The sequence below is a fragment of the Manacus candei genome, unplaced genomic scaffold (assembly GCF_025592945.1).
Source record: "Manacus candei isolate 608988 ecotype Guabito, Panama unplaced genomic scaffold, ASM2559294v1 h1tg000023l, whole genome shotgun sequence".
Classification (NCBI taxonomy): domain Eukaryota; kingdom Metazoa; phylum Chordata; class Aves; order Passeriformes; family Pipridae; genus Manacus; species Manacus candei.
In genome coordinates, this window is record NW_026138071.1 from 27,785,490 (window position 1) to 27,812,142 (window position 26,653).

At 54.3% G+C, this 26,653-nt stretch overlaps 1 long non-coding RNA gene across 6 annotated transcripts in view; it reads right to left on the minus strand.

Moving 5' to 3' along the window:
* Positions 1 to 24,289, minus strand: part of LOC127470998 (uncharacterized) — a 52,134-nt gene extending 27,845 nt beyond the window's left edge. For all 6 annotated transcript variants that reach the window (XR_007904516.1, XR_007904517.1, XR_007904518.1 and 3 more), the window contains exons 1-2: positions 24,181 to 24,289; positions 17,346 to 17,525 (exon numbers count right to left, since the gene is read on the minus strand). This is a non-coding gene — a long non-coding RNA (uncharacterized LOC127470998). The remainder of the gene's footprint in view (positions 1 to 17,345; positions 17,526 to 24,180) is intronic.
* Between the last annotated feature and the right edge of the window lie 2,364 nt (positions 24,290 to 26,653).

Below are 26,653 nucleotides of genomic sequence, written 5' to 3' on the forward strand. Positions count from 1 at the left end.
GCAATGGGACTGGCAGCTGGAACTCTATAAAGCCAAGAGCCCTTCTTCCCAGCCAAGCAAGCCTGCAACCTTTGGCTCTTGGGTGGATTTGGTGGGCCAGCCTGGGTACTACATGGCAGCAAGAGCTTTCTGTCGTGGCCCCTTTGCTCTGGGAGGAATCTTCAAACGTAAGGAATTCGGGCAGTGGGACTGGCAGCTGGAGCTGTATAAAGCAAAGGTCCCTTCTCCCCAGCCAAGCAAGCCTGCAACCTTTGGTTCTTGGGTGGATTTGGTGGGCCAGCCTGGGTACTCCATGGCAGCAAGAGGTTTCTGTCCTGGCCCCTTTGCTCTGGGAGGAATCTTCAAACATACGCCATTTGGGCAGCAAGATTGGCATCTAGAACTCTATAAAGCCAAGAGCCCTTCTCCCCAGCCAAGCAAGCCTGCAACCTTTAGCTCTCTGGTGCATTTGGTGGGCCAGCCTGGGTACTCCATGGCAGCAAGAGCTTTCTGTCCTGGCCCCTTTACTCTGGGAGCAATCTTCAAACGTACGGAATTTGGGCAGTGGGATTGGCAGCTGGAGCTTTATAAGGCCAGGTGCCCTTCTTCCCAGCCAAGGTAGCCTGCAACCTTTTGCTCTTGGGTCGATTTAGTGGGCCAGCCTGGGTACTCCATGGCAGCAAGAGCTTTCTGTCGTGGCCCCTTTGCTCTGGGAGGAATCTTCAAACGTACGGAATTCGGGCTGTGGGACTGGCAGCTGGAGCTGTATAAAGCAAAGGTCCCTTCTCCCCAGCGAAGCAAGCCTGCTACCTTTGGTTCTTGGGTGGATTTGGTGGGCCAGCCTGGGTACTCGATGGCAGCAAGAGCTTTCTGTCCTGACCTCTTTGCTCTGGAAGGAATCTTCAAACGTACGCCATTTGGGCAGTGGGATTGGCAGCTGGAGCTCTATAAAGCCAGGTGCCCTTCTTCCCAGCCAAGGTAGCCTGCAACCTTTTGCTCTTTGGTGCATTTTGTGGGCCAGCCTGGGTACTCCATGGCAGTAAGAGCTTTCTGTCCAGACCCCTTTGCTCTGGGAGGAATCTTCAAACGTACGGAATTTGGGCAGTGGGATTGGCAGCTGGGGCTCTCTAAAGCCAAGAGCCCTTCTCCCCAGCCAAGCAAACCTGCAACCTTTGGTTCTTCGGTGCATTTGGTGGGCCAGCCTGGGTACTCCATGGCAGCAAGAGGTTTCTGTCCTGGCCCCTTTGCTCTGGGAGGAATCTTCAAACGTACGCCATTTGGGCAGTGGGATTGGCAGCTGGAGCTGTATAAAGCCAGGTGCCCTTCTCCCCAGCCAAGGTAGCCTGCAACCTTTGGTTCTTGGGTAGATTTGGTCGGCCAGCCTGGGTACTCCATGGCAGCAAGAGCTTTCTGTCCTGGCCCCTTTGCTCTGGGAGGAATCTTCAAACGTACGCCATTTGGGCAGCAAGATTGGCAGCTGGAGCTGTATAAAGCCAAGAGCCCTTCTCCGCAGCCAAGCAAGCCTGCAACCTTTGGTTCTCTGGTGCATTTGGTGGGCCAGCCTGGGTACTCCATGGCAGCAAGAGCTTTCTGTCCTGACCTCTTTGCTCTGGGAGGAATCTTCAAACGTACGCCATTTGGGCAGTGGGATTGGCAGCTGGAGCTCTATAAAGCCAAGAGCCCTTCTCCCCAGCCAAGCATGCCTGCAACCTTTAGCTCTCTGGTGCATTTGGTGGGCCAGCCTGGATACTCCATGGCAGCAAGAGGTTTCTGTCCTGGCCCCTTTGCTTAGGGAGGAATCTTCAAACGTACGACATTTGGGACGTGGGAATGGCAGCTGGAGCTGTATAAAGCCAGGTGCCCTTCTCCCCAGCCAAGCAAGCCTACAACCTTTGGTTCTCTGGTGCATTTGGTGGGCCAGCCTGGGTACTCCATGGCAGCAAGAGGTTTCTGTCCTGGCCCCTTTGCTCTGGGAGGAATCTTCAAACGTACGCCATTTGGGCAGTGGGATTGGCAGCTGGAGCTGTATAAAGCCATGAGCCCTTCTTCCCAGCCAAGCAAGCCTGCAACCTCTGGCTCTCTGGTGCATTTGGTGGGCCAGCCTGGGTACTCCATGGCAGCAAGAGCTTTCTGTCCTGACCTCTTTGCTCTGGGAGGAATCTTCAAACGTACGCCATTTGGGCAGTGGGATTGGCAGCTGGAGCTGTATAAAGCCAGGTGCCCTTCTCCCCAGCCGAGGTAGCCTGCAACCTTTTGCTCTCGGGTCGATTTGCTGGGCAAGCCTGGGTACTCCATGGCAGCAAGAGCTTTCTGTCCTGACCTCTTTGCTCTGGGAGGAATCTTCAAACGTACGGAATTTGGGCAGCAAGATTGGCAGCTGGAGCTCTATAAGGCCAAGAGCCCTTCTCCCCAGCCAAGCAAGCCTGCAACCTTGGACTCTCTGGTGCATTTGGTGGGCCAGCCTGGGTACTCCATGGCAGCAAGAGCTTTCTGTCCTGACCCCTTTGCTCTGGGAGGAATCTTCAAACGTACGGAATTCGGGCAGTGGGATTGGCAGCTGGAGCTGTATAAAGCCAAGAGCCCTTCTCCCCAGCCAAGCAAGCCTGCAACCTTTGGTTCTCTGGTGTATTTGGTGGGGCAGCCTAAGTACTCCATGGCAGCAAGAGCTTTCTGTCCTGACCTCTTTGCTCTGGAAGGAATCTTCAAACGTACGCCATTTGGGCAGTGGGATTGGCAGCTGGAGCTGTATAAAGCCAAGAGCCCTTCTCCCCAACCAAGCAAGCCTGCAACCTTGGGTTCTCTGGTGCATTTGGTGGGCCAGCCTGGATACTCCATGGCAGCAAGAGCTTTCTGTCGTGGCCCCTTTGCTCTGGGAGGAATCTTCAAACGTACGGAATTTGGGCAGTGGGATTGGCAGCTGGAGCTTTATAAAGCCAGGTGCCCTTCTTCCTAGCCAAGGTAGCCTGCAACCTTTTGCTCTTGGGTCGATTTTGAGGGCCAGCCTGAGTACTCCATGGCAGCAAGAGGTTTCTGTCCTGGCCCCTTTGCTCTGGGAGGAATCTTCAAACGTACGGAATTTGGGCAGCCAAATTGGCAGCTAGAACTCTATAAAGCCAAGAGCCCTTCTCCCCAGCCAAGCAAGCCTGCAACCTTTGGTTCTGTGGTGCATTTGTTGGGCCAGCTTCGATACTCCATGGCAGCAAGAGCTTTCTGTCCTGACCTCTTTGCTCTGGAAGTAATCTTCAAACGTACGGAATTTGGGCAGTGGGATTGGCAGCTGGAGCTGTATAAAGCCAGGTGCCCTTCTTCCCAGCCAAGGTAGCCTGCAACCTTGGGTTCTCAGGTGCATTTTGTGGACCAGCCTGGTTACTCCATGGCAGCAAGAGCTTTCTGTCCAGACCCCTTTCCTCTGGGAGGAATCTTCAAACGTACGCCATTTGGGCAGTGGGACTGGCAGCTGGAGCTGTATAAAGCCAAGAGTCCTTCTCCCCAGCCAAGCAAGCCTGCAACCTTGGGCTCTTGGTTTGATTTGGTGGGCCAGCCTGGGTACTCCATGGCAGCAAGAGCTTTCTGTCGTGGCCCCTTTGCTCTGGGAGGAATCTTCAAACATACGCCATTTAGGAAGCAAGATTGGCAGCTGGAGCTCTAAAAAAGCAAGAACCCTTCTCCCCAGCCAAGCAAGCCTGCAACCTTTAGCTCTCTGGTGCATTTGGTGGGCCAGCCTGGGTACTCCATGGCAGCAAGAGCTTTCTGTCCTGGCCCCTTTGCTCTGGGAGGAATCTTCAAACGTACGGAATTTGGGCAGTGGGATTGGCAGCTGGGGCTCTCTAAAGCCAAGAGCCCTTCTCCCCAGCCAAGCAAACCTGCAACCTTTGGTTCTTCGGTGCATTTGGTGGGCCAGCCTGGGTACTCCATGGCAGCAAGTGCTTTCTGTCCTGGCCCCTTTGCTCTGGGAGGAATCTTCAAACGTACGCCATTTGGGCAGTGGGATTGGCAGCTGGAGCTGTATAAAGCCAGGTGCCCTTCTCCCCAGCCAAGGTAGCCTGCAACCTTTGGTTCTTGGGTAGATTTGGTCGGCCAGCCTGGGTACTCCATGGCAGCAAGAGCTTTCTGTCCTGGCCCCTTTGCTCTGGGAGGAATCTTCAAACGTACGCCATTTGGGCAGCATGATTGGCAGCTGGAGCTGTATAAAGCCAAGAGCCCTTCTCCCCAGCCAAGCAAGCCTGCAACCTTTGGTTCTCTGGTGTATTTGGTGGGGCAGCCTAAGTACTCCATGGCAGCAAGAGCTTTCTGTCCTGACCTCTTTGCCCTGGGAGGAATATTCAAACGTACGGAATTTGGGCAGTGAGATTGGCAGCTGGAGCTCTATAAAGCCAACAGCCCTTCTCCCCAGCCAAGCAAGCCTGCAACCTTTGGCTCTTGGGTGCATTTGGTGGGCCAGCCTGGGTAATCCATGGCAGCAAGAGCTTTCTGTCCTGACCTCTTTGCTCTGGAAGGAATCTTCAAACGTACGCCATTTTGGCAGTGGGATTGGCAGCTGGAGCTGTATAAAGCCAGGTGCCCTTCTTCCCAGCCAAGCAAGCCTGCAACCTTGGGTTCTCTGGTGCATTTTGTGGGACAGCCCGGGTACTCCATGGCAGCAAGAGCTTTCTGTCCAGACCCCTTTGCTCTGGGCGGAATCATCAAACGTACGCCATTTGGGCAGTGGGACTGGCAGCTGGAGCTGTATAAAGCAAAGGTCCCTTCTCCCCAGCCAAGCAAGCCTGCAACCTTTGGTTCTTGGGTGGATTTGGTGGGCCAGCCTGGGTACTCCATGGCAGCAAGAGGTTTCTGTCCTGGCCCCTTTGCTCTGGGAGGAATCTTCAAACATACGCCATTTGGGCAGCAAGATTGGCAGCTAGAACTCTATAAAGCCAAGAGCCCTTCTCCCCAGCCAAGCAAGCCTGCAACCTTTAGCTCTCTGGTGCATTTGGTGGGCCAGCCAGGGTACTCCATGGCAGCAAGAGCTTTCTGTCCTGGCCCCTTTGCTCTGGGAGCAATCTTCAAACGTACGGAATTTGGGCAGTGGGATTGGCAGCTGGAGCTTTATAAGGCCAGGTGCCCTTCTTCCCAGCCAAGGTAGCCTGCAACCTTTTGCTCTTGGGTCGATTTGGTGGGCCAGCCTGGGTACTCCATGGCAGCAAGAGCTTTCTGTCCTGGCCCCTTTGCTCTGGGAGGAATCTTCAAACGTACGAAATTCGGGCTGTGGGACTGGCAGCTGGAGCTGTATAAAGCAAAGGTCCCTTCTCCCCAGCGAAGCAAGCCTGCTACCTTTGGTTCTTGGGTGGATTTGGTGGGCCAGCCTGGGTACTCCATGGCAGCAAGAGCTTTCTGTCCTGACCTCTTTGCTCTGGAAGGAATCTTCAAACGTACGCCATTTGGGCAGTGGGATTGGCAGCTGGAGCTGTATAAAGCCAGGTGCCCTTCTTCCCAGCCAAGGTAGCCTGCAACCTTTTGCTCTTTGGTGCATTTTGTGGGCCAGCCTGGGTACTCCATGGCAGTAAGAGCTTTCTGTCCAGACCCCTTTGCTCTGGGAGGAATCTTCAAACGTACGGAATTTGGGCAGTGGGATTGGCAGCTGGGGCTCTCTAAAGCCAAGAGCCCTTCTCCCCAGCCAAGCAAACCTGCAACCTTTGGTTCTTCGGTGCATTTGGTGGGCCAGCCTGGGTACTCCATGGCAGCAAGTGCTTTCTGTCCTGGCCCCTTTGCTCTGGGAGGAATCTTCAAACGTACGCCATTTGGGCAGTGGGATTGGCAGCTGGAGCTGTATAAAGCCAGGTGCCCTTCTCCCCAGCCAAGGTAGCCTGCAACCTTTGGTTCTTGGGTAGATTTGGTCGGCCAGCCTGGGTACTCCATGGCAGCAAGAGCTTTCTGTCCTGGCCCCTTTGCTCTGGGAGGAATCTTCAAACGTACGCCATTTGGGCAGCAAGATTGGCAGCTGGAGCTGTATAAAGCCAAGAGCCCTTCTCCGCAGCCAAGCAAGCCTGCAACCTTTGGTTCTCTGGTGCATTTGGTGGGCCAGCCTGGGTACTCCATGGCAGCAAGAGCTTTCTGTCCTGACCTCTTTGCTCTGGGAGGAATCTTCAAACGTACGCCATTTGGGCAGTGGGATTGGCAGCTGGAGCTCTATAAAGCCAAGAGCCCTTCTCCCCAGCCAAGCATGCCTGCAACCTTTAGCTCTCTGGTGCATTTGGTGGGCCAGCCTGGATACTCCATGGCAGCAAGAGGTTTCTGTCCTGGCCCCTTTGCTTAGGGAGGAATCTTCAAACGTACGACATTTGGGACGTGGGAATGGCAGCTGGAGCTGTATAAAGCCAGGTGCCCTTCTCCCCAGCCAAGCAAGCCTACAACCTTTGGTTCTCTGGTGCATTTGGTGGGCCAGCCTGGGTACTCCATGGCAGCAAGAGGTTTCTGTCCTGGCCCCTTTGCTCTGGGAGGAATCTTCAAACGTACGCCATTTGGGCAGTGGGATTGGCAGCTGGAGCTGTATAAAGCCATGAGCTCTTCTTCCCAGCCAAGCAAGCCTGCAACCTCTGGCTCTCTGGTGCATTTGGTGGGCCAGCCTGGGTACTCCATGGCAGCAAGAGCTTTCTGTCCTGACCTCTTTGCTCTGGGAGGAATCTTCAAACGTACGCCATTTGGGCAGTGGGATTGGCAGCTGGAGCTGTATAAAGCCAGGTGCCCTTCTCCCCAGCCGAGGTAGCCTGCAACCTTTTGCTCTCGGGTCGATTTGCTGGGCAAGCCTGGGTACTCCATGGCAGCAAGAGCTTTCTGTCCTGACCTCTTTGCTCTGGGAGGAATCTTCAAACGTACGGAATTTGGGCAGCAAGATTGGCAGCTGGAGCTCTATAAGGCCAAGAGCCCTTCTCCCCAGCCAAGCAAGCCTGCAACCTTGGACTCTCTGGTGCATTTGGTGGGCCAGCCTGGGTACTCCATGGCAGCAAGAGCTTTCTGTCCTGACCCCTTTGCTCTGGGAGGAATCTTCAAACGTACGGAATTCGGGCAGTGGGATTGGCAGCTGGAGCTGTATAAAGCCAAGAGCCCTTCTCCCCAGCCAAGCAAGCCTGCAACCTTTGGTTCTCTGGTGTATTTGGTGGGGCAGCCTAAGTACTCCATGGCAGCAAGAGCTTTCTGTCCTGACCTCTTTGCTCTGGAAGGAATCTTCAAACGTACGCCATTTGGGCAGTGGGATTGGCAGCTGGAGCTGTATAAAGCCAAGAGCCCTTCTCCCCAACCAAGCAAGCCTGCAACCTTGGGTTCTCTGGTGCATTTGGTGGGCCAGCCTGGATACTCCATGGCAGCAAGAGCTTTCTGTCGTGGCCCCTTTGCTCTGGGAGGAATCTTCAAACGTACGGAATTTGGGCAGTGGGATTGGCAGCTGGAGCTTTATAAAGCCAGGTGCCCTTCTTCCTAGCCAAGGTAGCCTGCAACCTTTTGCTCTTGGGTCGATTTTGAGGGCCAGCCTGAGTACTCCATGGCAGCAAGAGGTTTCTGTCCTGGCCCCTTTGCTCTGGGAGGAATCTTCAAACGTACGGAATTTGGGCAGCCAAATTGGCAGCTAGAACTCTATAAAGCCAAGAGCCCTTCTCCCCAGCCAAGCAAGCCTGCAACCTTTGGTTCTGTGGTGCATTTGTTGGGCCAGCTTCGATGCTCCATGGCAGCAAGAGCTTTCTGTCCTGACCTCTTTGCTCTGGAAGTAATCTTCAAACGTACGGAATTTGGGCAGTGGGATTGGCAGCTGGAGCTGTATAAAGCCAGGTGCCCTTCTTCCCAGCCAAGGTAGCCTGCAACCTTGGGTTCTCAGGTGCATTTTGTGGACCAGCCTGGTTACTCCATGGCAGCAAGAGCTTTCTGTCCAGACCCCTTTCCTCTGGGAGGAATCTTCAAACGTACGCCATTTGGGCAGTGGGACTGGCAGCTGGAGCTGTATAAAGCCAAGAGTCCTTCTCCCCAGCCAAGCAAGCCTGCAACCTTGGGCTCTTGGTTTGATTTGGTGGGCCAGCCTGGGTACTCCATGGCAGCAAGAGCTTTCTGTCGTGGCCCCTTTGCTCTGGGAGGAATCTTCAAACATACGCCATTTAGGAAGCAAGATTGGCAGCTGGAGCTCTAAAAAAGCAAGAACCCTTCTCCCCAGCCAAGCAAGCCTGCAACCTTTAGCTCTCTGGTGCATTTGGTGGGCCAGCCTGGGTACTCCATGGCAGCAAGAGCTTTCTGTCCTGGCCCCTTTGCTCTGGGAGGAATCTTCAAACGTACGGAATTTGGGCAGTGGGATTGGCAGCTGGAGCTTTATAAAGCCAGGTGCCCTTCTTCCCAGCCAAGCAAGCCTGCAACCTTTTGCTCTTGGGTCGATTTTGAGGGCCAGCCTGAGTACTCCATGGCAGCAAGAGGTTTCTGTCCTGGCCCCTTTGCTCTGGGAGGAATCTTCAAACGTACGGAATTTGGGCAGCCAAATTGGCAGCTAGAACTCTATAAAGCCAAGAGCCCTTCTCCCCAGCCAAGCAAGCCTGCAACCTTTGGTTCTGTGGTGCATTTGTTGGGCCAGCTTCGATACTCCATGGCAGCAAGAGCTTTCTGTCCTGACCTCTTTGCTCTGGAAGTAATCTTCAAACGTACGGAATTTGGGCAGTGGGATTGGCAGCTGGAGCTGTATAAAGCCAGGTGCCCTTCTTCCCAGCCAAGGTAGCCTGCAACCTTGGGTTCTCAGGTGCATTTTGTGGACCAGCCTGGTTACTCCATGGCAGCAAGAGCTTTCTGTCCAGACCCCTTTCCTCTGGGAGGAATCTTCAAACGTACAGAATTTGGGCAGTGGGACTGGCAGCTGGAGCTGTATAAAGCCAAGAGTCCTTCTCCCCAGCCAAGCAAGCCTGCAACCTTTGGCTCTTGGGTGCATTTGGTGGGCCAGCCTGGGTACTCCATGGCAGCAAGAGCTTTCTGTCGTGGCCCCTTTGCTCTGGGAGGAATCTTCAAACGTACGCCATTTGGGCAGCATGATTGGCAGCTGGAGCTGTATAAAGCCAAGAGCCCTTCTCCCCAGCCAAGCAAGCCTGCAACCTTTGGTTCTCTGGTGTATTTGGTGGGGCAGCCTAAGTACTCCATGGCAGCAAGAGCTTTCTGTCCTGACCTCTTTGCCCTGGGAGGAATATTCAAACGTACGGAATTTGGGCAGTGAGATTGGCAGCTGGAGCTCTATAAAGCCAAGAGCCCTTCTCCCCAGCCAAGCAAGCCTGCAACCTTTGGCTCTTGGGTGCATTTGGTGGGCCAGCCTGGGTAATCCATGGCAGCAAGAGCTTTCTGTCCTGACCTCTTTGCTCTGGGAGGAATCTTCAAACGTACGCCATTTGGTCAGTGGGATTGGCAGCTGGAGCTGTATAAAGCCAGGTGCCCTTCTTCCCAGCCAAGCAAGCCTGCAACCTTGGGTTCTCTGGTGCATTTTGTGGGCCAGCCCGGGTACTCCATGGCAGCAAGAGCTTTCTGTCCAGACCCCTTTGCTCTGGGCGGAATCATCAAACGTACGCCATTTGGGCAGTGGGACTGGCAGCTGGAGCTGTATAAAGCAAAGGTCCCTTCTCCCCAGCCAAGCAAGCCTGCAACCTTTGGTTCTTGGGTGGATTTGGTGGGCCAGCCTGGGTACTCCATGGCAGCAAGAGCTTTCTGTCCTGGCCCCTTTGCTCTGGGAGGAATCTTCAAACATACGCCATTTGGGCAGCAAGATTGGCAGCTAGAACTCTATAAAGCCAAGAGCCCTTCTCCCCAGCCAAGCAAGCCTGCAACCTTTAGCTCTCTGGTGCATTTGGTGGGCCAGCCTGGGTACTCCATGGCAGCAAGAGCTTTCTGTCCTGGCCCCTTTGCTCTGGGAGCAATCTTCAAACGTACGGAATTTGGGCAGTGGGATTGGCAGCTGGAGCTTTATAAGGCCAGGTGCCCTTCTCCCCAGCGAAGCAAGCCTGCTACCTTTGGTTTTTGGGTGGATTTGGTGGGCCAGCCTGGGTACTCCATGGCAGCAAGAGCTTTCTGTCCTGACCTCTTTGCTCTGGAAGGAATCTTCAAACGTACGCCATTTGGGCAGTGGGATTGGCAGCTGGAGCTGTATAAAGCCAGGTGCCCTTCTTCCCAGCCAAGGTAGCCTGCAACCTTTTGCTCTTTGGTGCATTTTGTGGGCCAGCCTGGGTACTCCATGGCAGTAAGAGCTTTCTGTCCAGACCCCTTTGCTCTGGGAGGAATCTTCAAACGTACGGAATTTGGGCAGTGGGATTGGCAGCTGGGGCTCTCTAAAGCCAAGAGCCCTTCTCCCCAGCCAAGCAAACCTGCAACCTTTGGTTCTTCGGTGCATTTGGTGGGCCAGCCTGGGTACTCCATGGCAGCAAGAGCTTTCTGTCCTGACCTCTTTGCTCTGGGAGGAATCTTCAAACGTACGCCATTTGGGCAGTGGGATTGGCAGCTGGAGCTCTATAAAGCCAAGAGCCCTTCTCCCCAGCCAAGCACGCGTGCAACCTTTGGCTCTCTGGTGCATTTGGTGGGCCAGCCTTGGTACTCCATGGCAGCAAGAGCTTTCTGTCCTGGCCCCTTTGCTCTGGGAGGAATCTTCAAACGTACGCCATTTTGGCAGTGGGATTGGCAGCTGGAGCTGTATAAAGCCACGTACTCTTCTTTCCAGCCAAGGTAACCTGCAACCTTTTGCTCTTGGGTGGATTTGGGGGGCCAGCCTGGATACTCCATGGCAGCAAGAGCTTTCTGTCCAGACCTCTTCGCTCTGAGACGAATCTTCAAACGTACGGAATTTGGGCAGCAAGATTGGCAGCTGGAGCTGTATAAAGCCAAGAGCCCTTCTCCCGAGCCAAAGAAGCCTACAACCTTTGGTTCTCTGGTGTATTTGGTGGGCCAGCCTAAGTACTCCATGGCAGCAAGAGCTTTCTGTCCTGACCTCTTTGCCCTGGGAGGAATCTTCAAAGGTACGGAATTTGGGCAGTGGGATTGGCAGCTGGAGCTCTATAAAGCCAGGTGCCCTTCTTCCCAGCCAAGGTAGCCTGCAACCTTTTGCTCTTTGGTGCATTTTGTGGGCCAGCCTGGGTACTCCATGGCAGTAAGAGCTTTCTGTCCAGACCCCTTTGCTCTGGGAGGAATCTTCAAACGTACGGAATTTGGGCAGTGGGATTGGCAGCTGGGGCTCTCTAAAGCCAAGAGCCCTTCTCCCCAGCCAAGCAAACCTGCAACCTTTGGTTCTTCGCTGCATTTGGTGGGCCAGCCTGGGTACTCCATGGCAGCAAGAGCTTTCTGTCCTGACCCCTTTGCTCTGGGAGGAATCTTCAAACGTACGCCATTTGGGCAGTGGGATTGGCAGCTGGAGCTCTATAAAGCCAAGAGCCCTTCTCCCCAGCCAAGCACGCGTGCAACCTTTGGCTCTCTGGTGCATTTGGTGGGCCAGCCTTGGTACTCCATGGCAGCAAGAGCTTTCTGTCCTGGCCCCTTTGCTCTGGGAGGAATCTTCAAACGTACGCCATTTTGGCAGTGGGATTGGCAGCTGGAGCTGTATAAAGCCACGTACTCTTCTTTCCAGCCAAGGTAACCTGCAACCTTTTGCTCTTGGGTGGATTTGGGGGGCCAGCCTGGGTACTCCATGGCAGCAAGAGCTTTCTGTCCAGACCTCTTCGCTCTGAGACGAATCTTCAAACGTACGGAATTTGGGCAGCAAGATTGGCAGCTGGAGCTGTATAAAGCCAAGAGCCCTTCTCCCGAGCCAAAGAAGCCTACAACCTTTGGTTCTCTGGTGTATTTGGTGGGCCAGCCTAAGTACTCCATGGCAGCAAGAGCTTTCTGTCCTGACCTCTTTGCCCTGGGAGGAATCTTCAAAGGTATGGAATTTGGGCAGTGGGATTGGCAGCTGGAGCTGTATAAAGCCAGGTGCCCTTCTTCCCAGCCAAGCAAGCCTGCAACCTTGGGTTCTCTGGTGCGTTTTGTGGGCCAGCCTGGGTACTCCATGGCAGCAAGAGCTTTCTGTCCTGGCCCCTTTGCTCTGGAAGGAATCTTCAAACGTACGCCATTGGGCTGTGGGACTGGCAGCTGGAGCTCTATAAAGCCAAGAGCCCTTCTCCCCAACCAAGCAAGCCTGCAACCTTTGGCTCTCTGGTGCATTTGGTGGGCCAGCCTGGATACTCCATGGCAGCAAGAGCTTTCTGTCCTGGCCCCTTTGCTCTGGGAGGAATCTTCAAACGTACGGAATTTGGGCAGCCAAATTGACAGCTAGAACTCTATAAAGCCAAGAGCCCTTCTCCCCAGCCAAGCAAGCCTGCAACCTTTGGTTCTCTGGTGCATTTGTTGGGCCAGCCTGGATACTCCATGGCAGCAAGAGCTTTCTGTCCTGACCTCTTTGCTCAGGAAGTAATCTTCAAACGTACGGAATTTGGGCAGTGGGATTGGCAACTGGAGCTGTATAAAGCCAGGTGCCCTTCTTCCCAGCCAAGGTAGCCTGCAACCTTGGGTTCTCAGGTGCATTTTGTGGACCAGCCTGGGTACTCCATGGCAGCAAGAGCTTTCTGTCCAGACCCCTTTCCTCTGGGAGGAACCTTCAAACGTACGCCATTTGGGCAGTGGGATTGGCAGCTGGAGCTCTATAAAGCCAAGAGCCCTTCTCCCCAGCCAAGCACGCGTGCAACCTTTGGTTCTCTGGTGCATTTGGTGGGCCAGCCTGGGTACTCCATGGCAGCAAGAGCTTTCTGTCCTGACCTCTTTGCTCTGGGAGCAATCTTCAAACGTACAGAATTTGGGCAGCAAGATTGGCAGCTGGAGCTGTATAAAGGCAAGAGCCCTTCTCCCCAGCCAAGCAAGCCTGCAACCTTTGGCTCTCTGGTGCATTTGTTGGGCCAGCCTGGATACTCCATGGCAGCAAGAGCTTTCTGTCCTGACCTCTTTGCTCTGGAAGGAATCTTCAAACGTACGGAATTTGGGCAGTTGGATTGGCAGCTGGAGCTGTATAAAGCAGGGTGCCCTTCTTCCCAGCCAAGGTAGCCTGCAACCTTGGGTTCTCTGGTGCATTTTGTGGACCAGCCTGGGTACTCCATGGCAGCAAGAGCTTTCTGTCCTGGCCCCTTTGCTCTGGAAGGAATCTTCAAACGTACGCCATTTGGGCAGCAAGATTGGCAGCTGGAGCTGTATAAAGCCAAGAGCCCTTCTCCCCAGCCATACAAGCCTGCAACCTTTGGCTCTCTGGTGCATTTTGTGGGCAAGCCTGGGTACTCCATGGCAGCAAGAGCTTTCTGTCCAGACCTCTTTGCTCTGGGCGGAATCTTCAAACGTACGCCATTTGGGCAGTGGGACTGGCAGCTGGAGCTGTATAAAGCCAAGAGTCCTTCTCCCCAGCCATACAAGCCTGCAACCTTTGGTTCTCTGGTGTATTTGGTGGGGCAGCCAAAGTACTCCATGGCAGCAAGAGCTTTCTGTCCTGACCTCTTTGCCCTGGGAGGAATCTTCAAACGTACGGAATTTGGGCAGTGAGATTGGCAGCTGGAGCTCTATAAAGCCAAGAGCCCTTCTCCCCAGCCAAGCAAGCCTGCAACCTTTGGCTCTTGGGTGCATTTGGTGGGCCAGCCTGGGTACTCCATGGCAGCAAGAGCTTTCTGTCCTGACCTCTTTGCTCTGGAAGGAATCTTCAAACGTACGCCATTTTGGCAGTGGGATTGGCAGCTGGAGCTCTATAAAGCCAGGTGCCCTTCTTCCCAGCCAAGCAAGCCTGCAACCTTGGGTTCTCTGGTGCATTTTGTGGGCCAGCCTGGGTACTCCATGGCAGCAAGAGCTTTCTGTCCAGACCCCTTTGCTCTGGGCGGAATCATCAAACGTACGCCATTTGGGCAGTGGGACTGGCAGCTGGAGCTGTATAAAGCCAGGTGCCCTTCTTCCCAGCCAAGCAAGCCTGCAACCTTGGCTTCTCTGGTGCGTTTTGTGGGCCAGCCTGGGTACTCCATGGCAGCAAGAGCTTTCTGTCCTGGCCCCTTTGCTCTGGAAGGAATCTTCAAACGTACGCCATTGGGCAGTGGGACTGGCTGCTGGAGCTGTATATAGCCAAGAGCTATTCTCCCCAACCAAGCAAGCCTGCAACCTTAGGCTCTCTGGTGCATTTGGTGGGCCAGCCTGGATACTCCATGGCAGCAAGAGCTTTCTGTCCTGGCCCCTTTGCTCTGGGAGGAATCTTCAAACGTACGGAATTTGGGCAGCCAAATTGGCAGCTGGAGCTGTATAAAGCCAAGAGCCCTTCTCCCCAGCCAAGCAAGCCTGCAACCTTTGGCTCTTGGGTGCATTTGGTGGGCCAGCCTGGGTACTCCATGGCAGCAAGAGCTTTCTGTCCTGACCTCTTTGCTCTGGAAGGAATCTTCAAACGTACGCCATTTGGGCAGTGGGATTGGCAGCTGGAGCTCTATAAAGCCAGGTGCCCTTCTTCCCAGCCAAGCAAGCCTGCAACCTTGGGTTCTCTGGTGCATTTTGTGGGCCAGCCTGGGTACTCCATGGCAGTAAGAGCTTTCTGTCCTGGCCCCTTTGCTCTGGGAGGAATCTTCAAACGTACGGAATTTGGGCAGCAAGATTGGCAGCTGGAGCTGTATAAAGCCAAGAGCCCTTCTCCCCAGCCAAGCAAGCCTGCAACCTTTAGCTCTCTGGTGCATTTGGTGGGCCAGCCTGGGTACTCCATGGCAGCAAGAGCTTTCTGTCCTGACCTCTTTGCTCTGGGAGGAATCTTCAAACGTACAGAACTTGGGCAGCAAGATTGGCAGCTGGAGCTGTATAAAGCCAAGAGCCCTTCTCCCCAGCCAAGCAAGCCTGCAACCTTTGGCTCTCTGGTGCAATTGTTGGGCCAGCCTGGATACTCCATGGCAGCAAGAGCTTTCTGTCCTGACCTCTTTGCTCTGGAAGGAATCTTCAAACGTACGGAATTTGGGCAGTTGGATTGGCAGCTGGAGCTGTATAAAGCAGGGTGCCCTTCTTCCCAGCCAAGGTAGCCTGCAACCTTGGGTTCTCTGGTGCATTTTGTGGACCAGACTGGGTACTCCATGGCAGCAAGAGCTTTCTGTCCTGGCCCCTTTGCTCTGGAAGGAATCTTCAAACGTACGCCATTTGGGCAGCAAGATTGGCAGCTGGAGCTGTATAAAGCCAAGAGCCCTTCTCCCCAGCCAAGCAGGCCTGCAACCTTTGGCTCTCTGGTGCATTTTGTGGGCAAGCCTGGGTACTCCATGGCAGCAAAAGCTTTCTGTCCAGACCCCTTTGCTCTGGAAGGAATCTTCAAACGTACGCCATTTGGGCAGTGGGACTGGCAGCTGGAGCTGTATAAAGCCAAGAGTCCTTCTCCCCAGCCAAGCAAGCCTGCAACCTTTGGCTCTTGGTTTGATTTGGTGGGCCAGCCTGGGTACTCCATGGCAGCAAGAGCTTTCTGTCGTGGCCCCTTTGCTCTTGGAGGAATCTTCAAACGTACAGAATTTGGGCAGCCAAATTGGCAGCTAGAACTCTATAAAGCCAAGAGCCCTTCTCCCCAGCCAAGCAAGCCTGCAACCTTTGTTTCTCTGGTGCATTTGTTGGGCCAGCCTGGATACTCCATGGCAGCAAGAGCTTTCTGCCCTGACCTCTTTACTCTGGGAGGAATCTTCAAACGTACGCCATTGGGCAGTGGGACTGGCAGCTGGAACTCTATAAAGCCAAGAGGCCTTCTTCCCAGCCAAGCAAGCCTGCAACCTTTGGCTCTTGGGTGGATTTGGTGGGCCAGCCTGGGTACTCCATGGCAGCAAGATCTTTCTGTCCTGACCTCTTTGCTCTGGGAGGAATCTTCAAACGTACGCCATTTTGGCAGTGGGTTTGGCAGCTGGAGCTGTATAAAGCCAAGAGCCCTTCCCCCCAGCCAAGCAAGCCTGCAACCTTTGGTTCTCTGGTGTATTTGGTGGGGCAGCCTAAGTACTCCATGGCAGCAAGAGCTTTCTGTCCTGACCTCTTTGCTCTGGAAGGAATCTTCAAACGTACGCCATTTTGGCAGTGGGATTGGCAGCTGGAGCTGTATAAAGCCAGGTGCCCTTCTTCCCAGCCAAGCAATCCTGCAACCTTGGGTTCTCTGGTGCGTTTTGTGGGCCAGCCTGGGTACTCCATGGCAGCAAGAGCTTTCTGTCGTGGCCCCTTTGCTCTGGAAGGAATCTTCAAACGTACGCCATTGGGCCGTGGGACTGACAGCTGGAGCTCTATAAAGCCAAGAGCCCTTCTACCCAACCAAGCAAGCCTGCAACCTTTGGCTCTCTGGTGCATTTGGTGGGCCAGCCTGGATACTCCATGGCAGCAAGAGCTTTCTGTTCTGGCCCCTTTGCTCTGGGAGGAATCTTCAAACGTACGGAATTTGGGCAGCCAAATTGGCAGCTAGAACTCTATAAAGCCAAGAGCCCTTCTCCCCAGCCAAGCAAGCCTGCAACCTTTGGTTCTCTGGTGCATTTGTTGGGCCAGCCTGGATACTCCATGGCAGCAAGAGCTTTCTGTCCTGACCTCTTTGCTCTGGAAGTAATCTTCAAACGTACGGAATTTGGGCAGTGGGATTGGCAGCTGGAGCTGTATAAAGCCAGGTGCCCTTCTTCCCAGCCAAGGTAGCCTGCAACCTTGGGTTCTCAGGTGCATTTTGTGGAAAAGCCTGGGTACTCCATGGCAGCAAGACCTTTCTGTCCAGACCCCTTTCCTCTGGGAGGAATCTTCAAACGTACGCCATTTGGGCAGTGGGACTGGCAGCTGGAGCTGTATAAAGCCAAGAGTCCTTCTCCGCAGCCAAGCAAGCCTGCAACCTTTGGCTCTCTGGTGCATTTGGTGGGCAAGCCTGGGTACTCCATGGCAGCAAGAGCTTTCTGTCCTGACCTGTTTGCTCTGGGAGGAATCTTCAAACGTACGCCATTTGGGCAGTGGGATTGGCAACTGGAGCTGTATAAAGCCAGGTGCCCTTCTTCCCAGCCAAGGTAGCCTGCAACCTTTTGCTCTTTGGTGCATTTTGTGGGCCAGCCTGGGTACTCCATGGCAGCAAGAGCTTTCTGTCCTGACCTCTTTGCTCTGGGAGGAATCTTCAAACGTACAGAATTTGGGCAGCAAGATTGGCAGCTGGAGCTGTATAAAGCCAGGTGCCCTTCTTCCCAGCCAAGCAATCCTGCAACCTTGGGTTCTCTGGTGCGTTTTGTGGGCCAGCCCGGGTACTCCATGGCAGCAAGAGGTTTCTGTCCTGGCCCCTTTGCTTAGGGAGGAATCTTCAAACGTACGACATTTGGGACGTGGGAATGGCAGCTGGAGCTGTATAAAGCCAGGTGCCCTTCTCCCCAGCCAAGCAAGCCTACAACCTTTGGCTCTCTGGTGCATTTGGTGGGCCAGCCTGGGTACTCCATGGCAGCAAGAGCTTTCTGTCCTGGCCCCTTTGCTCTGGGAGGAATCTTCAAACGTACGCCATTTGGGCAGCAAGATTGGCAGCTGGAGCTGTATAAAGCCAAGAGCCCTTCTTCCCAGCCAAGCAAGCCTGCAACCTTTGGCTCTCTGGTGCATTTGGTGGGCCAGCCTGGGTACTCCATGGCAGCAAGAGCTTTCTGTCCTGACCTCTTTGCTCTGGGAGGAATCTTCAAACGTACGCCATTTGGGCAGTGGGATTGGCAGCTGGAGCTGTATAAAGCCAGGTGCCCTTCTTCCCAGCCAAGGTAGCCTGCAACCTTTTGTTCTCGGGTCGATTTGGTGGGCAAGCCTGGGTACTCCATGGCAGCAAGAGCTTTCTGTCCTGGCCCCTTTGCTCTGGGAGGAATCTTCAAACGTACGTAATTTGGGCAGCAAGATTGGCAGCTGGAGCTCTATAAGGCCAAGAGCCCTTCTCCCCAGCCAAGCAAGCCTGCAACCTTGGGTTCTCTGGTGCATTTGGTGGGCCAGCCTGGGTACTCCATGGCAGCAAGAGCTTTCTGTCCTGGCCCCTTTGCTCTGGGAGGAATCTTCAAACGTACGGAATTTGGGCAGCCAAATTGGCAGCTAGAACTCTATAAAGCCAAGAGCCCTTCTCCCCAGCCAAGCAAGCCTGCAACCTTTGGTTCTCTGGTGCATTTGTTGGGCCAGCCTGGATACTCCATGGCAGCAAGAGCTTTCTGTCCTGACCTCTTTGCTCTGGAAGTAATCTTCAAACGTACGGAATTTGGGCAGTGGGATTGGCAGCTGGAGCTGTATAAAGCCAGGTGCCCTTCTTCCCAGCCAAGCAAGCCTGCAACCTTGGGTTCTCAGGTGCATTTTGTGGACCAGCCTGGGTACTCCATGGCAGCAAGAGCTTTCTGTCCAGACCCCTTTCCTCTGGGAGGAATCTTCAAACGTACGCCATTTGGGCAGTGGGACTGGCAGCTGGAGCTGTATAAAGCCAAGAGTCCTTCTCCCCAGCCAAGCAAGCCTGCAACCTTTGGTTCTTGGGTGCATTTGGTGGGCCAGCCTGGGTACTCCATGACAGCAAGAGCTTTCTGTCCTGGCCCCTTTGCTCTGAGACGAATCTTCAAACGTACGGAATTTGGGCAGCAAGATTGGCAGCTGGAGCTGTATAAAGCCAAGAGCCCTTCTCCCCAGCCAAGCAAGCCTGCAACCTTTGGTTCTCTGGTGTATTTTGTGGGGCAGCCTAAGTACTCCATGGCAGCAAGAGCTTTCTGTCCTGGCCCCTTTGCTCTGGAAGGAATCTTCAAACGTACGCCATTGGGCCGTGGGACTGGCAGCTGGAGCTCTATAAAGCCAAGAGCCCTTCTACCCAACCAAGCAAGCCTGCAACCTTTGGCTCTCTGGTGCATTTGGTGGGCCAGCCTGGATACTCCATGGCAGCAAGAGCTTTCTGTCCTGGCCCCTTTCTCTGGGAGGAATCTTCAAACGTACGGAATTTGGGCAGCCAAATTGGCAGCTAGAACTCTATAAAGCCAAGAGCCCTTCTCCCCAGCCAAGCAAGCCTGCAACCTTTGGTTCTCTGGTGCATTTGGTGGGCCAGCCTGGATACTCCATGGCAGCAAGAGCTTTCTGTCCTGACCTCTTTGCTCTGGAAGTAATCTTCAAACGTACGGAATTTGGGCAGTGGGATTGGCAGCTGGAGCTGTATAAAGCCAGGTGCCCTTCTTCACAGCCAAGGTAGCCTGCAACCTTGGGTTCTCAGGTGCATTTTGTGGAAAAGCCTGGATACTCCATGGCAGCAAGAGCTTTCTGTCCAGACCCCTTTGCTCTGGGAGGAATCTTCAAACGTACGCCATTTGGGCAGTGGGACTGGCAGCTGGAGCTGTATAAAGCCAAGAGTCCTTTCCCCAGCCAAGCAAGCCTGCAACCTTTGGCTCTCTGGTGCATTTGGTGGGCCAGCCTGGGTACTCCATGGCAGCAAGAGCTTTCTGTCCTGACCTCTTTGCTCTGGGAGGAATCTTCAAACGTACGCCATTTGGGCAGTGGGACTGGCAACTGGAGCTGTATAAAGCCAGGTGCTCTTCTTCCCAGCCAAGGTAGCCTGCAACCTTTTGCTCTTTGGTGCATTTTGTGGGCCAGCCTGGGTACTCCATGGCAGTAAGAGCTTTCTGTCCAGACCCCTTTGCTCTGGGCGGAATCTTCAAACGTACGGAATTTGGGCAGTGGGATTGGCAGCTGGGGCTCTCTAAAGCCAAGAGCCCTTCTTCCCAGCCAAGCAAGCCTGCAACCTTTGGTTCTTCGGTGGATTTGGTGGGCCAGCCTGGGTACTCCATGGCAGCAAGAGCTTTCTGTCCTGGCCCCTTTGCTCTGGGAGGAATCTTCAAACGTACGCCATTTGGGCAGTGGGATTGGCAGCTGGAGCTGTATAAAACCAGGTGCCCTTCTCCCCAGCCAAGGTAGCCTGCAACCTTTTGCTCTCGGGTCGATTTGGTGGGCAAGCCTGGGTACTCCATGGCAGCAAGAGCTTTCTGTCCTGGCCCCTTTGCTCTGGGAGGAATCTTCAAACGTACGGAATTTGGGCAGCAAGATTGGCAGCTGGAGCTCTATAAGGCCAAGAGCCCTTCTCCCCAGCCAAGCAAGCCTGCAACCTTGGGTTCTCTGGTGCATTTGGTGGGCCAGCCTGGGTACTCCATGGCAGCAAGAGCTTTCTGTCCTGACCTCTTTGCTCTGGAAGTAATCTTCAAACGTACGGAATTGGGGCAGTGGGATTGGCAGCTGGAGCTGTATAAAGCCAGGTGCCCTTCTTCCCAGCCAAGCAAGCCTGCAACCTTGGGTTCTCAGGTGCATTTTGTGGACCAGCCTGGGTACTCCATGGCAGCAAGAGCTTTCTGTCCAGACCCCTTTCCTCTGGGAGGAATCTTCAAACGTACGCCATTTGGGCAGTGGGACTGGCAGCTGGAGCTGTATAAAGCCAAGAGTCCTTCTCCCCAGCCAAGCAAGCCTGCAACCTTTGGTTCTTGGGTGCATTTGGTGGGCCAGCCTGGGTACTCCATGGCAGCAAGAGGTTTCTGTCCTGGCCCCTTTACTCTGAGAAGAATCTTCAAACGTACGGAATTTGGGCAGCAAGATTGGCAGCTGGAGCTGTATAAAGCCAAGAGCCCTTCTCCCCAGCCAAGCAAGCCTGCAACCTTTGGTTCTCTGGTGTATTTGGTGGGGCAGCCTAAGTATTCCATGGCAGCAAGAGCTTTCTGTCCTGACCTCTTTGCCCTGGGAGGAATCTTCAAACGTACGGAATTTGGGCAGTGAGATTGGCAGCTGGAGCTCTATGAAGCCAAGAGCCTTTGTCCCCAGCCAAGCAAGCCTGCAACCTTTGGCTCTTGGGTGCATTTGGTGGGCCAGCCTGGGTACTCCATGGCAGCAAGAGCTTTCTGTCCTGACCTCTTTGCTCTGGAAGGAATCTTCAAACGTACGCCATTTGGGCAGTGGGACTGGCAGCTGGAGCTGTATAAAGCCAGGTGCCCTTCTTCCCAGCCAAGCAAGCCTGCAACCTTGGCTTCTCTGGTGCGTTTTGTGGGCCAGCCTGGGTACTCCATGGCAGCAAGAGCTTTCTGTCCTGGCCCCTTTGCTCTGGAAGGAATCTTCAAACGTACGCCATTGGGCAGTGGGACTGGCTGCTGGAGCTCTATAAAGCCAAGAGCCCTTCTCCCCAACCAAGCAAGCCTGCAACCTTTGGCTCTCTGGTGCATTTGGCGGGCCAGCCTGGATACTCCATGGCAGCAAGAGCTTTCTGTCCTGGCCCCTTTGCTCTTGGACGAATCTTCAAACGTACGGAATTTGGGCAGCCAAATTGGCAGCTAGAACTCTATAAAGCCAAGAGCCCTTCTCCCCAGCCAAGCAAGCCTGCAACCTTTGGCTCTTGGGTGCATTTGTTGGGCCAGCCTGGGTACTCCATGGCAGCAAGAGCTTTCTGTCCTGACCTCTTTGCTCTGGAAGGAATCTTCAAACGTACGCCATTTTGACAGTGGGATTGGCAACTGGAGCTCTATAAAGCCAGGTGCCCTTCTTCCCAGCCAAGCAAGCCTGCAACCTTTGGTTCTCTGGTGTATTTGGTGGGGCAGCCTAAGTACTCCATGGCAGCAAGAGCTTTCTGTCCTGGCCCCTTTGCTCTGGGAGGAATCTTCAAACGTACGGAATTTGGGCAGCCAAATTGGCAGCTAGAACTCTATAAAGCCAAGAGCCCTTCTCCCCAGCCAAGCAAGCCTGCAACCTTTTGCTCTTGGGTGCATTTGTTGGGCCAGCCTGGATACTCCATGGCAGCAAGAGCTTTCTGTCCTGACCTCTTTGCTCTGGAAGGAATCTTCAAACGTACAGAATTTGGGCAGTTGGATTGGCAGCTGGAGCTGTATAAAGCAGGGTGCCCTTCTTCCCAGCCAAGTTAGCCTGCAACCTTGGGTTCTCTGGTGCATTTTGTGGGCCAGCCCGGGTACTCCATGGCAGCAAGAGCTTTCTGTCCTGGCCCCTTTGCTCTGGAAGGAATCTTCAAACGTACGCCATTTGGGCAGTGGGATTGGCAGCTGGAGCTGTATAAAGCCAAGAGCCCTTCTCCCCAGCCATGCAAGCCTGCAACCTTTGGCTCTCTGGTGCATTTGGTGGGCAAGCCTGGGTACTCCATGGCAGCAAGAGCTTTCTGTCCAGACCCCTTTGCTCTGGAAGGAATCTTCAAACGTACACCATTTGGGCAGTGGGACTGGAAGCTGGAGCTGTATAAAGCCAAGAGTCCTTCTCCCCAGCCAAGCAAGTCTGCAACCTTTGGCTCTTGGTTTGATTTGGTGGGCCAGCCTGGGTACTCCATGGCAGCAAGAGCTTTCTGTCCTGGCCCCTTTGCTCTGGGAGGAATCTTCAAACGTACGGAATTTGGGCAGTGGGATTGGCAGCTGGAGCTTTATAAGGCCAGGTGCCCTTCTTCCCAGCCAAGGTAGCCTGCAACCTTTTGCTCTTGGGTCGATTTGGTGGGCCAGCCTGGGTACTCCATGGCAGCAAGAGCTTTCTGTCCTGGCCCCTTTGCTCTGGGAGGAATCTTCAAACGTACGGAATTTGGGCAGCAAGATTGGCAGGTGGAACTGTATAAAGCCAAGAGCCCTTCTCCCCAGCCAAGCATGCCTGCAACCTTTAGCTCTCTGGTGCATTTGGTGGGCCAGCCTGGGTACTCCATGGCAGCAAGAGCTTTCTGTCCTGGCCCCTTTGCTCTGGGAGGAATCTTCAAACGTACGCCATTTGGGCAGCAAGATTGGCAGCTGGAGCTGTATAAAGCCAAGAGCCCTTCTTCCCAGCCAAGCAAGCCTGCAACCTCTGGCTCTCTGGTGCATTTGGTGGGCCAGCCTGGGTACTCCATGGCAGCAAGAGCTTTCTGTCCTGACCTCTTTGCTCTGGGAGGAATCTTCAAACATACGCCATTTGGGCAGTGGGATTGGCAGCTGGAGCTGTATAAAGCCAGGTGCCCTTCTCCCCAGCCAAGGTAGCCTGCAACCTTTTGCTCTCGGGTCGATTTGGTGGGCAAGCCTGGGTACTCCATGGCAGCAAGAGCTTTCTGTCCTGGCCCCTTTGCTCTGGGAGTAATCTTCAAACGTACGGAATTTGGGCAGCAAGATCGGCAGCTGGAGCTGTATAAGGCCAAGAGCCCTTCTCCCCAGCCAAGCAAGCCTGCAACCTTGGGCTCTCTGGTGCATTTGGTGGGCCAGCCTGGGTACTCCATGGCAGCAAGAGCTTTCTGTCCTGGCCCCTTTGCTCTGGGAGGAATCTTCAAACGTACGGAATTCGGGCAGTGGGATTGGCAGCTGGAGCTGTATAAAGCCAGGTGCCCTTCTCCCCAGCCAAGCAAGCCTGCAACCTTTGGTTCTCTGGTGTATTTGGTGGGGCAGCCTAAGTACTCCATGGCAGCAAGAGCTTTCTGTCCTGACCTCTTTGCTCTGGAAGGAATCTTCAAACGTACGCCATTTGGGCAGTGGGATTGGCAGCTGGAGCTGTATAAAGCCAAGAGCCCTTCTCCCCAACCAAGCAAGCCTGCAACCTTGGGTTCTCTGGTGCATTTGGTGGGCCAGCCTGGATACTCCATGGCAGCAAGAGCTTTCTGCCCTGGCCCCTTTGCTCTGGGAGGAATCTTCAAACGTACGGAATTTGGGCAGCCAAATTGGCAGATAGAACTCTATAAAGCCAAGAGCCCTTCTCCCCAGCCAAGCAAGCCTGCAACCTTTGGTTCTCTGGTGCATTTGTTGGGCCAGCCTGGATACTCCATGGCAGCAAGAGCTTTCTGTCCTGACCTCTTTGCTCTGGAAGTAATCTTCAAACGTACGCCATTTGGGCAGTGGGACTGGCAGCTGGAGCTGTATAAAGCCAAGAGTCCTTCTCCCCAGCCAAGCAAGCCTGCAACCTTTGGCTCTCTGGTGCATTTGGTGGGCCAGCCTGGGTACTCCATGGCAGCAAGAGCTTTCTGTCCTGGCCCCTTTGCTCTGAGACGAATCTTCAAACGTACGGAATTTGGGCAGCAAGATTGGCAGCTGGAGCTGTATAAACCCAAGAGCCCTTCTCCCCAGCCAAGCAAGCCTGCAACCTTTGGTTCTCTGGTGTATTTGGTGGGACAGCCTAAGTACTCCATGGCAGCAAGAGCTTTCTGCCCTGACCTCTTTACTCTGGGAGGAATCTTCAAACGTACGCCATTGGGCAGTGGGACTGGCAGCTGGAGCTCTATAAAGCCAAGAGCCCTTCTTCCCAGCCAAGCAAGCCTGCAACCTTTGGCTCTTGGGTGGATTTGGTGGGCCAGCCTGGGTACTCCATGGCAGCAAGAGCTTTCTGTCGTGGCCCCTTTGCTCTGGGAGGAATCTTCAAACGTAAGGAATTCGGGCAGTGGGACTGGCAGCTGGAGCTGTATAAAGCAAAGGTCCCTTCTCCCCAGCGAAGCAAGCCTGCAACCCTTGGTTCTTGGGTGGATTTGGTGGGCCAGCCTGGGTACTCCATGGCAGCAAGAGCTTTCTGTCCTGACCTCTTTGCTCTGGGAGGAATCTTCAAACGTACGCCATTTGGGCAGTGGGATTGGCAGCTGGAGCTGTATAAAGCCAGGTGCCCTTCTCCCCAGCCGAGGTAGCCTGCAACCTTTTGCTCTCGGGTCGATTTGCTGGGCAAGCCTGGGTACTCCATGGCAGCAAGAGCTTTCTGTCCTGGCCCCTTTGCTCTGGGAGGAATCTTCAAACGTACGGAATTTGGGCAGCCAAATTGGCAGCTAGAACTCTATAAAGCCAAGAGCCCTTCTCCCCAGCCAAGCAAGCCTGCAACCTTTGGTTCTCTGGTGCATTTGTTGGGCCAGCCTGGATACTCCATGGCAGCAAGAGCTTTCTGTCCTGACCTCTTTGCTCTGGAAGTAATCTTCAAACGTACGCCATTTTGGCAGTGGGATTGGCAGCTGGAGCTGTATAAAGCCAGGTGCCCTTCTCCCCAGCCAAGAAAGCCTGCAACATTGGGTTCTCTGGTGCATTTGGTGAGCCAGCCTGGGTACTCCATGGCAGCAAGAGCTTTCTGTCCTGGCCCCTTTGCTCTGGGAGGAATCTTCAAACGTACGCCATTTGGGCAGCAAGATTGGCAGGTGGAACTGTATAAAGACAAGAGCCCTTCTCCCCAGCCAAGCATGCCTGCAACCTTTAGCTCTCTGGTGCATTTGGTGGGCCAGCCTGGGTACTCCATGGCAGCAAGAGCTTTCTGTCCTGGCCCCTTTGCTTAGGGAGGAATCTTCAAACGTACGACATTTGGGACGTGGGAATGGCAGCTGGAGCTGTATAAAGCCAGGTGCCCTTCTCCCCAGCCAAGCAAGCCTACAACCTTTGGTTCTCTGGTGCATTTGGTGGGCCAGCCTGGGTACTCCATGGCAGCAAGAGGTTTCTGTCCTGGCCCCTTTGCTCTGGGAGGAATCTTCAAACGTACGCCATTTGGGCAGCAAGATTGGCAGCTGGAGCTGTATAAAGCCAGGTGCCCTTCTCCCCAGCCGAGGTAGCCTGCAACCTTTTGCTCTCGGGTCGATTTGCTGGGCAAGCCTGGGTACTCCATGGCAGCAAGAGCTTTCTGTCCTGACCTCTTTGCTCTGGGAGGAATCTTCAAACGTACGGAATTTGGGCAGCAAGATTGGCAGCTGGAGCTCTATAAGGCCAAGAGCCCTTCTCCCCAGCCAAGCAAGCCTGCAACCTTTGGTTCTCTGGTGCATTTGGTGGGCAAGCCTGGGTACTCCATGGCAGCAAGAGCTTTCTGTCCTGGCCCCTTTGCTCTGGGACGAATCTTCAAACGTACGCCATTTGGGCAGCAAGATTGGCAGCTGGAGCTGTATAAAGCCAAGAGCCCTTCTCCCCAGCCAAGCAAGCCTGCAACCTTTGGTTCTCTGGTGTATTTGGTGGGGCAGCCTAAGTACTCCATGGCAGCAAGAGCTTTCTGTCCTGACCTCTTTGCTCTGGAAGGAATCTTCAAACGTACGGAATTTGGGCAGTGGGATTGGCAGCTGGAGCTGTATAAAGCCAGGTGCCCTTCTTACCAGCCAAGGTAGCCTGCAACCTTGGGTTCTCAGGTGCATTTTGTGGACCAGCCTGGGTACTCCATGGCAGCAAGAGCTTTCTGTCCAGACCCCTTTCCTCTGGGAGGAATCTTCAAACGTACGCCATTTGGGCAGTGGGACTGGCAGCTGGAGCTGTATAAAGCCAAGAGTCCTTCTCCCCAGCCAAGCAAGCCTGCAACCTTTGGCTCTCTGGTGCATTTGGTGGGCCAGCCTGGGTACTCCATGGCAGCAAGAGCTTTCTGTCCTGGCCCCTTTGCTCTGAGACGAATCTTCAAAGGTACGGAATTTGGGCAGCAAGATTGGCAGCTGGAGCTGTATAAAGCCAAGAGCCCTTCTCCCCAGCCAAGCAAGCCTGCAACCTTTGGTTCTCTGGTGCATTTGGTGGGCCAGCCTGGGTACTCCATGGCAGCAAGAGCTTTCTGTCCTGGCCCCTTTGCTCTGAGACGAATCTTCAAAGGTACGGAATTTGGGCAGCAAGATTGGCAGCTGGAGCTGTATAAAGCCAAGAGCCCTTCTCCCCAGCCAAGCAAGCCTGCAACCTTTGGTTCTCTGGTGTATTTGGTGGGCCAGCCTAAGTACTCCATGGCAGCAAGAGCTTTCTGCCCTGACCTCTTTACTCTAGGAGGAATCTTCAAACGTACGCCATTGGGCAATGGGACTGGCAGCTGGAAC